The sequence below is a fragment of the Leucopleurus acutus genome (assembly GCF_964270905.1).
Source record: "Leucopleurus acutus genome assembly, chromosome: 11".
Taxonomy (NCBI): Eukaryota; Metazoa; Chordata; class Mammalia; order Artiodactyla; family Delphinidae; genus Leucopleurus; species Leucopleurus acutus.
In genome coordinates, this window is record NC_139152.1 from 99663495 (window position 1) to 99676167 (window position 12673).

Below are 12673 nucleotides of genomic sequence, written 5' to 3' on the forward strand. Positions count from 1 at the left end.
TCTAGCATCCTGTGGTCCCGGAACGCTGTTCCAGCTCCCACCAACCTATCACATTCAGGCCAGCAGGCAGGAGAAAACAGGAAGAAAAGGGGTGGGTGAACGCAGCACAGCAGCAAGGCCGTGGATCCGGAAGTGTACATTTCACCTCTGCTCACACCCTATTGGCCAGGATTTAGTCATGTGACCATGCCTCGCTGCGGTGGAGGCTGGGGAGCCTTGCTGGCTAACCACGTGACAGGCAATAATTCCGCAATGGTATAAAAGATGGAAGAGCACAGAGCTGGGGACGACTAGCAGTCTGCAGAGTCTTGAACCGTGCTTTGGAATTTGCCAGTAGGGAGGTGAAGGGAGGCAACTTACACGGGGGGAGGGGGAGAGTCTGTCCAGCAGTAACGGGGTCACTAGCTTCCAGGCCCAGATGACTGGGTCCCGACCAGTTACCTCTACCTTCTCCGTGTAGGCTTCTTGCAGGACCATATGCGTATGGCCAGTGACAAGTGGCAGCTCTCGGTGGCACTTCATCATTAGCCAAGGTGGAGCTGGATACGCCAGTGCTAGCTGCTTAGCCCACATCCCTCTTCTAAACACAGCGCCTCTTTCTCCCCGGCTGGAAACCCTTCACTGGCTGGTGTTTAACCAGAGCCTGAGGATTGGCAGGGTTTTCCCAGGTGGATCAGTTGGAGCTGAACATCCTTTAGAGAAGCATGTTGAGGGTGTATAGTTTCCTGGAAACTATCACAACAAAGTACCACACGTTGGGGAGCTTAAAAAAGGTACAGTTCCTCACAGCTCTGGAGGCCAGAATCCGAGACCAAGGTGTCGACAGGGCTGGTTCCTTCTGAGGGCCTTGCAGGAGAACCTGTTCCTGGCCTGTCTCCCAGCTTCTGGAGATTTGCTGATGACCTTTGGTGTTCCATCACCCACATCTATGCCTTCACCTTCACATGGCATTCTCATCCCCTGTGTGTCTGCGTCCCAATTTTCCCTGTTCATAAGGCCACTAGCCATATTTGATTAGGGTTCAGCTTAATGACTTTACCTAAACTATATCTACAATGACCTTATTTATAAGATCACATTCTGAGGTACGGGAAGTTAGGAATCCAATATACCTTCTGGGGGGGTGGAAGGGCACAATTCAACCCTTAATGGGGGAAATGCAGAGGGGCACCTGCCCGCTTGCTTCCCAGGATAATCCCATTGAGAATGTTGTTGCCCAGGCTGAACAAGCCACGCTTCGGGGAGGGCCCTGGATGAGCGACACCCTGTGTAGATTGTTAATCCTCCTGCAGTTGGGCAGGGAGATAAAATGAGTGATGGGAGGTGATGTCAGTTCATTCAGTGCACATCGAGTGCTCTTCAAATCCTGGACGCTGTTCCAGGCCCTGGGCTAGGATCTCTCACAGTCTAGTGGGAGACCCATTTATGGAAGTAGGTCCTTGCACAGGAGTGGGAGGTGGAATCATACACCAGGCTGCTGGGCACAGGCTAGGTGGGCGATGGCGCTAGAAGGACCCTGCAGTCGTCAGTAATACCAGTTATATGCCTGGAATCACAGACCCAAAGTGGGGAGGCTTGCTTTGACTCTGAATTTCGCATCTTTTTTTTAAAATTAATTTTTATTAGAGTATAGTTGCTTCACAATGTTGCGCTTCTGCTGCACAGCAAAGTGAATCAGCTACATATACATATATACCCTCTTCTTTGGATTTCCTTCCCATTTAGGTCACCCCAGAGCCTTGAGTAGAGTTGAATTTCGCATCATTATAAAAAATATTCCGAAAGGAAGGCGAGGCGTGAAACCCGGACATTTGCTTGCTTTAAGTGCGCCCTCTGCTGGTGACCAGCAGCACAACACATTCCCCGTGGTTCTCAGGCAGGAAAATGAATGAACCCCAGGGATTAATTCAACTAATTCAACTACCGCATCCCAGGCCCAGTGTTGGGTAGGTTGTTGCCACACCCGTGCACCCCTGGATGTTGTGATTGCCGTCCTGCCGAGAGAAGACAAAAGAAGGGAGGTTGAGTAACTTGCCTCCACCTGGAAGGCAGAGCCAGGTTCCCGGTGTGGGACCCTCTCCATGGCTCCTCTGAATGGCCCCATTACGATTTTACAGACACACACACTCCAGAGGGTTTTGTTTTGTTTCTTGGTTTTTCACTTTTTCCCCGAACATTTATTATGAAAAATGTCACACATACAGAAAAATTGAAATCATTATACAATACACTCACACACCTACTACCTAGATTCTACAATTAATATTTTGCTAATATTTGCTTCATTGTCTAACCCTCCACAAACTGGCTTTTAAAAATTCCAGTTATCAGGGAGGGGGAAGGGTAAACTGAGACGAAGTGAGAGAGTGGCATGGACATATATACACTATAGATAAAATAGCTAGCTAGTGGGAAGCAGCTGCATAGCACAGGGAGATCACCTCAGTGCTTTGTGACCACCTAGAGGGGTGGGATAGGGAGGGTAGGAGGGAGACGCAAGAGGGAGGGGACATGGGGATATATGTATACATAAGCTGATTCACTTTGTTATAAAAAAGAAGCTAACACACCATTGTAAAGCAATTATACTCCAATAAAGATGTTTAAAAAAAAGAATATTTGATCTAATAAAATCACTCTGAACTTAAAAAATATATTAAAAATATTAAAATTCCCGTTATATGATGCTTACAAAAGACACACCTAAAACAAAACAGCACAGAAAAGTTAAAATAAGAGGATTCAAAAGTCATTTGACTTTATCCAAATAAGTTGAAAACCTATGTCCACACAAAACCCTGCACATGAATATTTACAGTGGCTTTATTCATACTTGCCCAAACTTGGAAACAGCCAAGATGTCCTTCAGCAGAGGAATGGATAAACAAACAGCAGTCCAGCCATACAGTAGAATATTATTCTTTGCTCAAAAGAAGTGAACTATCAAGCCGTGAAAAGACACGGAGGAACCGTAAATGCATATCACTGAGTGATAGAAGCCAATCTGAGAAGCCTGCAGACTGTACGATTCCAACTTTATGACGTTCTGGAAAAGCCAAAGCTGTGAAGACAGTAAAAAGATCAATGTATGCCAGGGATTTGGGGTGGGGGGTGGGGTGGGTGTGGTAAATAAAGGGAGCACAGAGGATTTTTAGGGCAGCAAAACTATTCTGTATGATGCTACGATTGTGGATACAGGTCATCATACATTTGTCTAAACCCATAGAACGTACGACACAAAGCGCAAACCCTAACTATGGACTTGAGTTAATAATGGTGTATCACTATTGACTCGTTAATTTACACAAATGTGCTACACTAAAGCTAGGTGTTAGTAACATGGGAAACTAGGGAGGGGGGAAGTAGGTATATGGGAAGTCTCTGAACTTTCCACTCAATTTTTCTGTAAACCTAAAAAATAAAGTCTAATTTATAAGAAATTAGACTCTAAAAACTAAAGTCTAATTTATAAAAAAAGAAGCAGCTATGAAATACAGAAATGCTGTCACAGAGGTGCTGACACAGAGGGGGAAGGTCTAGTACATGTTGGGAATTAGGAGCAAAAGAAATATTAAACTAAATGCACAAAATATACGGTGCAGCCGTGTCTAGACACCATGTTGTATCTGGTAATTTTTGTGCCAATAAATGACATCAGAATTAAAACATAATAGAAGAAGCCATAAAATAGCTAGGAAGGGGAAAAAAGTCACTTGCACATTGTTCTTTATCTTTATTCTGAGTTCAAGTTCTAGTGTTCAGAATGATGGAGGGAAAAACTGAAAAAGGAAGGATTAGCCCTATGCTAAATAATTCAAGGATTCTCCTTTGTAGCCTCTGTGTTACTCCTGGCCTTGCCAGTCTGTTCTAGTTGAGTATGTGGAGACTGAATTCATTTGCAGACTAAGGGGTATAATCCTAGAACCGAATTCCTTTGTCTGTCCTCTTATCCCTACTTTACAGATGGCCCAACAGAGAAAAAGCACACGCAGCGTTTCACGATTGCATACTGTAGAAGTGAGCTGTGCACCTTTATTCCTCTCTAGGGCCCACTGCCCTGTTCCTCCTTTGTCCTAGTATCTGTTTGTGGGTGGTGGTGTACAACCAAGAGCCTTTGTAGACTCAAGACCCTGGACACTGCATAGTATCTTAATGGCAAATACGAATATTTAAATCCTGGGTCATTGTTTCACCAATAGAACATCTTTACTGATGAAGTCATATAAACAGAAATTGCACACAACACAGTGTGTGCGTTCAATAGTGTGTATCTTTGCACACATCAGAAACTTCGTTTTGGTTCTCAATGTTTTTACTAGTATCTTTCCCTGCCTATTTTCTTTGGACTGCCCTCCTTTAGGAAAACCTAGCAAAATTATGTCACTATTACTAGTCACTGCTCAAGAGTCAGCGCTTCTGACTTTGCTAAAGGGTAGATTGACTAAAGGAATAATTTGGAAACATTTTTTATTTGTCAGTGCCTCCTTACCTGTTCAGACTTCCTGTGTATAACTTGTCCAGCAGTTTGTACCCTCTAGTAACTGTGGTCCAAATGAAGATAAAATTTTAATTGGTTCTTGCCCACACCAGTTCATGCAGAACTTGGCCCTATCGTATCATCTGGTCTTCCAAGATTCTCACTCCAGAGTTTTTAATAAGCATCTTCTACGGGAAAAGCATATATCCTCAGCATAAGGGACTGGTACGAAATCATTTGACGCAATTATTTTTAAAACTTTTGGCGAATCTTCCTGCCCCTGCTGAGTGTTTTTCTCTTGCTTTTGTCTGTTTTCCAAATATGCAAATTGCAGCACACGTATCCAATTTTACACATTTCACATAGTTAGAGTGTAAAATGTTCCTCCATAATCTTTGACAGCCCAGTTATGCTTACGCCACACTCCTTTGGCTTCCAAATATCCCCCATTATAGGAACGGTTCCTGCTAATCCAACACCTACTATGTGCCAGGCAGGAACTCAGTGAAGTGTGTTACATGGAATATCAGCTCGTCTCGACAACCGCATGATCGCTGTTTATCCTGGTTTTACACATGAGGAAGCTGAAGAGCAGAGAAGTCATTAACTTGCTGGAGGTCAAACAGCTAGTAATGGGGGGAGCTGGTTTCAAACCCAGATAAGCTGAATCACCATCAGTCTCCCTACCATTATTGTTCCCTACCACCCTTGCTACTGTAATGGGGAAGAACCTTTGTGTTCTATTACAAGTTCATCGCTAAAGGGATGTTGCCTATAAGCTTAAATTATACATGGTGGCCCATCTCTGGGAACCCTGCCTCCCAGGTAATGAGCGTTAAGCTAAAATACCTCTGTTTAGCTCACAGGAAACCTCCAGAGCGGGCCCACCTGTGAAGGACTGCAGGGAGGAAGAAATGAACACCTCCTCTCCGGAGGCTGATGGGAACCAGGAAATGCTTGACTTTACCCCACTCCCCTTTTCGTATAAAAGGAGCCTGAATTCTAACTAAGGCAAGATGGGTCTTTGGGACATGAGTCCACCGTCCTCTCAATACGCTGGCTTTTCAAACAAAGTTGCTATTCCCTGTCCCAACAACTTGTCTCTCAATGTATTGGCCCATCGAGCTGTGAGCAGTATGGGCTTGGACTTGGTAACACTACCAGCCAGCCCCATTTCATGGACACAGAGCTCCGTAGCCTCAAGATGTCACCTCCCTCTCTCCAGTTCTACCTGCCTAATAACCTCTGACATCTACATGCTGCATTGTAGACAAGTGTCACTGACATAATGTCATTGGATCCTTGCAACCAACTTGTGAGATAGGCAGTTGTCTATTACTTTGATTCACAGTTAAGGAGACTGAGGTTTAGAGAGATAAATAATGTCACAGCATGAGAAGAGAAGAGCAGGGATCCAAACCCGGGTCATGCTGACTCCTGCTTTAGTGCTCAGGCCATCTAGCCACAGAGAGGCCCAGCTCAAGCACACAAACCCCACAGGCGGAGGTGGTGCTTTTGTCCTGGGCGCCTGGCCTAACTTTTGTCTTTGTTGAAGAGTAAACAGTGCGTCATGTTGTATTTAGTGCTTTGGTCTACCTCCCACTTCAGAATGGCTACTGCAGGCAGGCTGCATCTGTGACAAGCACTATGCGAAGTACCTTCCTTTTACATATCTTGGTTCCTTGCAACAATCCTCAGAGGTCAGGATTATCGTCCCCATTCTTCACAGATTTCTGCTTCCAGAGGAATGATGTGTACGGCAGATTAAATATCCTAAAAAGTCTGTCCACTACAATTCAGCTAGATCCTGAACAAGTTACAGCCAGCATTTTATATGCATTGCTGAGCTCACAAGAGGGTAAATGAAACCATTAAAAAGTTACACACGCACAAGAAGGAACAGTGGACTGAAACCAGAACAGTGAACGGTAACGAAAAAAAGAAGCTGGGGCTGCCCTGGTGGCAAAGACTGATAACAGAAACCCAGAGTTTTGGGGACTAATAATCAGGAGGAAGACGAGGGACCCTCGTAAAGGGTGAGCATCAACATTGAGATCTCAGCGTTAATCTGAAAACTTGGAAGGTGGCTACACTCAGGGATAGAGAGATTGCTAGAGACCAGTGAGCCTTCACTGTGGCTGAGACAGTGGTAGTGATGACGGTGGTGATGACGATGATGGTGATAAGATGATGATGATGGTGGTGATGATGGTGGTGTTGCTGGTGATGATGATGGTGATGCTGGTGATGATGGTTGGTGATGATGATGATAATGATGATGATGGTGGTCTTTGAGAATTCACACCCGTATGCTCACTCTTTTTTTTTTTCCACTCCTAGGTATATGCCCAAGAGAAGTAAAAACATGCCCATACAAAAACTTGTACATGGGACCTCCCTGGCAGTCCAGTGGTTAAGACCTTGTGCTCCCGATGCAGGGGTTGAGGGTTCAGTCCCTGGTCCTGGAACTAAGATTCTGCATGCTGCACTGTGTAGCCAAAAAACCCAAAAAAACCACCAAAAAACCCTTGTACATGAATGCTCAGAGCAGCCTTATTCACAATAGCCAAAAACTGAAAACAACCCAAATGTCCATCGACAATGAATGAGTAAACAAAATGTGTGTGTGTATACATACAACAGAATATTTGTCCATAAAGAGGAATAAAGTCCTGTGAAACGCCACAATGTGGATGAACCTTGAAAACAGTATGCTAAGTGAAAGGATCCAGACACAAAGGGCCACATTTTGTCATTCCATCTGTATGAACTGTCCAGAATACACAAAGCCATAGAGACGGAAAGTAGATTAGTGTTCTGCCAGGAACTAAAGGGTTTTGGAGTGATGAAAATGTTATGAAGCTAAATAGTAGTGAAGGTTCCACAACTCTGAATATATTAAAACCCGCTGAGTTGTACATTTTTAAAGGGTGAATATTATGGTATGTGAATTATATCTCAGTGTTTCAAAAGCCCATGAGATACCATTACATAGGCACTAGAATGGCTAAAGTTAAAAAAAAAACAAACAACCATACCAAATGATGACCATGATACAGAGCAACTAGAACTTTAATCCATTATGGGTGGAAAAGAGGCAGTTTTCACAAAATTTACCATAAACATTTAAAGCTAACATTTAACTCTACATTTAACCATATAGTTAACATCTAACAAAGTAACCATACATTTACCCTATGACCAACTATTCCAAGAGAAATGAAAACATATGTCCACAAGAAGACGTTTACAGAAGTGTCCCTGGCATCTTTATTCATAATAGCCCCAAACTGGAATCAACAAAAATGTCTATCGCCAGGTGATCAGATAAACAAATGTGACACCCATACCACTCACTGATTAAAAGAAACAAATTACTAATATACCCAACAAAATGGATGAATCAGAACTGTAGTCAGAAACATTGTAGCAGGCCCCCAAAAGTACACGAATACAATGGTCTATATGTGAAGTTCTACAGTGCGCAGAAGTATTCTGTGTTTGCCTAGGTCAGGGGATGGGCGTTGGCTGCAAAGGGCACGAGGCAATTTTTTTTTGAATGATGGAAATGTAAAGAAAAAAACACCAAGACCCCACTTCACCCCAACCCCCAGCCAGACAGCAAAAGCAGGGGCCTTAACACACGTGCTACCAGACAGTGGGAAATGAGCTGGCTGCCGGCTGCCCATGCTGAAGTCCACCAGCAGGTGGCGTTTCTGCCTCGCATGCGCCAGCCCTCCGCAGGGCCCCGACCCCCGGCCGCCTCGTTTCCCCGTGTGCCTCTGGTCTCTCCAGGCAGATAGACGGGGCCGCTCTGGAGGCTGTGGGTGTAACGGGCTGCGACAGCCACTTTACAGCGTCGGCGCACTGAGGCGGTGACTGGTCCCCATGCTTCTCTCCTGGTCACAGGCAGGCACATGGCGGGGCGGGGTGGTGGGGAGTATGGAGATGGCGCCTCGGGTACATTTTCCAAACGAGGCGTCTTCCCTGATCGTGTGCGATGTGTCCACATGACGTTAAGACATTGATGAAAGGATTTGGAAGGAGCCTAGTGAGAGCAAGACGGAGCTACATGGAGGAAGCACTTGCAGGGTGGGGCCTCCCTCTGCGCTTTCCACAACCACGCAGAGGCCCCGCCTTTGCCCCCAGGTTCACGCTGCCCCATCTTGGAAACTAGCCACCCCTCTGCCCAGGGCCGGCCAAGCTGGTTTTGCCCATCCTGTGGCTGTTAGGTCTGCCTTCCTTCTTTTCCTTCTTTTTTAAAAAAATATATTTATTTATTTATTTTTGGCTGCGTTGGGTCTTCGTTGCGGTGCGCGGGCTTCTCATTGCGGTGGCTTCTCTTGTTGCGGAGCACAGGCTCTAGGTGCGCGGGCTTCAGTACGTGTGGCACGTGGGCTCAGTAGTTGTGGCTCGCGGGCCCTAGAACGCAGGCTCAGTAGTTGTGGCGCACGGGCTTCGTTGCTCTGCGGCATGTGGGATCTTCCCGGACCAGGGCTGGAACCCCTGTGTCCCCTGCACTGGCAGGCGGATTCTTAACCACTGCGCCACCAGCGCAGTCCCTGCCTTCCTTCTTTCCTTTTGCCGAGCGAGGGATGAATCCAGTGCCTCCGTGGCCAATTCCCAGTGCTGGTTATGGCCCCAGAATGTGGACATGGATAGAGATGTGGGAAAATGGAATGCCTGTGATTTCACGGCTCTTTGCTTTTTACCAGAAGTTCTAGAAAGCTTTCAAAACACACTTGTTTTAACAGCACCCAAAGAGACTTCAACCCCATCGTCCACGATTGTTGGGGACGGAACATTCCAGAGCCCATTGGAGAACGAAGCAGCTGGGCCCATCTCCTCCACCGCAGGCTGAGCCGTGAACTCATCACCCCGTAAGGTTCCCATTGAGGCTCCTGGGCTCAACAGATACGCCTTTGTTGGCTGGATGTCCAGTGGGAATTCAAGGAGGCTGAGCACAGGCCTGACGGCCATCTGGGCCTCCCTGGGATGACAGCAGGATCCAACCAGCCCCCACGAAGTCTCTCACTCAAGGTCACTCTGTCCTTGGCTTGCTCACATGGGAAGTGACCCAGAATGGCCTTTCGGCTCCAGACCCACCACTGATGGCCCCAGTTTCCTCATCCCCAACTCAAATTCATGCCCAGGGAGTCTGATTAGACCAGGACATCCTTTCAAATCAGCAGTGCGGAGGTCAAGGCCCCATCTCTGGTCCCCATCACTGTGGCCAGGGCGACATGGCTCAGAGTTAACCAGAGGCCCAGAGGGCAGTGGGTTTGCAACAACAATAAACATGCCCAGCAAAATATAACGGCATCCATGGCTGCTGCTCTGTGAGGTCAGCACAACACTGGCACAGCCTATATTCGGTGATTAAAACCTTCATGAAACTAGTGTATTATTGCTAGTTTTATTTCCCAGTTGAGGAACTGAGACTCAGAGAATGGGACTGACTTTCCCAAGGTCCTGGAGCCAGTTACACGTGGAGCCAGTCAGTGACCCGCAAGTCCCACAGGCTGAACCCCTGACAGAGTGCCCGGAAGTATGATTAGCAGAACCCCAGAAACTGGAGATGGGGGACAGCTTGCCAACGTATCTCTCTAGCCTGACCTTGGCCCTGAATCCCAGGCCCAGCATCAAACGCCGACTTGATAGCTTCAACTGGATGTCTGACAGACGGTCAGAATGAATGTGTCCAAGCAGCTCTATCCCAAACTTGTTCCTTCACACTCTTTTTCAGTTCAGTCAATGGCAATCCTATTCTTCCAACTGCTCAGGCCGAAAAGGATGGATTCATCCCTGGATTTTCTCTTTCTCACATCCCACGTCCAATTCTGTCAGCAAATCCTGTTGGCTGGACTTCAAAATATATAAACAATCTGACTGCTTCTTACCACCTTTATGGCTAACCCCTTGTCCAAGCCCTTATCTCCTCACTGGTACCCCTGCTTCTCCCCTTGTCTGTGCACATTCCTTCTCAACACAATAGCCCCAGAAACCAAATGAGAATGCAAGTCAGACTGTCTGTCTGTCCTTTCACTCAAACCCTCCCGTGGCTCCCAGCTCACTCAGAGTGGAGCCAGTTGTCTCTAGCCCCATCTGACCCTGTTGTCTGCGGTCTCTCCCACCTCCTCTCCTGTGCACGCCCCCGCCCCCTTGTTCACTCTGCTCCGCCGTCCTCACTTCCCTGCTCTTCACTGAGCATGCCAATTACACTCCTGCCTCAGGGCCTTTGCACTGGCTATTCCCTCAGTTTAAAATCCCCTTTCTCGGAGTATCCCTGTAGCCAACTGTATCACTTCCTTAGGGACTCATCTCAAGAGTTACCTTCTCAGTGAGGCCCTTTCCTGCCCCCTAAGTAAAAGGGCAACACCCCTCCTCCATGGCGCCTCCCTCCTCTCCTGCTTTATTTTTCTCCATGGCATATATCACCTGATGTGTATATTGATCCCCTGCCGCTAAAATGTACGTTCCTAAAGGGCAGGGACTTGACTTTATTCGCTACTGTTCCTGGATCCTTGAACGGTACATGACATGCATTTGTTGAATGAGATTGATGATGTGTGGGGCGTGAGTTTCATAGCCTGAGCCTGAGCAGGTCCACCCAGTGTTCTGACATACTCAGGACATGTCTAGAGAGCAAGTGGGTGAATCCACCGGGGTCTTGTTTGTGTGATGATTGAGGAGTTGCTGGGGAAAATCTCAGTGTGGGGAAAACGACAGTCCAGGCACACGGTGTTTCCTAATCATAGTGGCTTGGTTGATGACAGAGAGATCCGCGGCTCAGCTCCGCGGCGCTCCTGTTAGAGATCCAGGGGATGGCACTGGAAGTCCAAGGACCAGCATTCCTGGGAGCCACAGGGAGTACCAGGCAGCATGTCCCTACAGTGGTCCCTGAGAGGTGCCCCAAGGGGTCAGAGAGCCTAACCAGCGAGGCCTGGGTGTGGAAATGTGACACCCACTTCCTGGGGGTGATGGGGCCAAGAGGCCAGCACAACACGACCCTCATGCTCGTATCCCAGCCCTGGTAACTCACGGATTAATGCCAAAAGCCTCTTCTGGCAGATTCAAAGTCACATTCTGTAAGGGGGAGAGACGTTCATTCATCTGATGCATGTTTATCAAGAGCCTGTAATATGCCAGGCACAGTGCTAGGCCCTGGGCTGCAGCCGTTACCAAGATGTGTAGGCTAACGAGGGGACGGAAATAAACAAGGAAATCAGTACGCAGACAAGATCAACAAAAGCAGACAGAAATGCTACCGAGAATATGGCTGTGAGAGCTACTTTGTTCTATGCAGCATTTTTGATGGTGACTTGGATGGAGCTCCAAAATGTATGCTTCTCAGTTCTCCAGGGGATTAGAGTCAGAAGCAGGACCGACACAATCAGCAGGATGGAATGTAGCCGTGACAGGTTGTCGAGATCTGGAATCAGACCCCGAAATCAATTACACAAACTCGGAATGTCATAGTCGACAGAGTGTGAGAAAAGGATTTGGAGGGATTTGTTGACTACAAGTCAAGGATGGTGTAGCTGTTCACTCACTCATTCACTCAGCAAATTCTGAGTGGATGACTATGGTGCCAGGTACTGTTCTGGGCCATGAAAGGACAAAACAAAACAAGTTCCTGTCCTTATGGAGGTTACATTCTGGTGGGAGGAAAGACAATCAACAAGTGAATCTGTGGTTGTAGGTGGTGATGGGTGCTGACGAGCAGGGAAGGAAAGGCGGAAGGAGTGTGAATTTGGGGAGAAGCTCTGCGATTTTAGGTTGGGTGACCGGGATAACTGAGCTCCCGGGGAAGCAGATGCTGATTTGGGGATTCGCGTGGGGGTATTTATTGGGGAGGACAGTTGGAATCCACATATGCAGGAGGAAGGGAGGGAAGCAGGATTGGGCTTTGGGAGGAGTTGAGCTGTGACTGAAGCCGAAGAACGCAGCCAGCGCCCCATGGAGTTCTGGACACAGATGAGCCTTCAGAATTGTCTCAAATCCCCCATGTTCACCAGCATCGGATGAGGCTGCCTTGGAAGGATGCATGTGCTTGAACAGGAGGTTTTCTTCAGCTGAGACAATCCTCAAAGGGGCTGAGAGCCGAGGGCACCTCCCAGCAGCCAGGGGACAAGTTCTTCGCTCCTGAAGAGGGGTCAGGACCGCACATCACAGTGCCCACTACCCCAGGGAAGG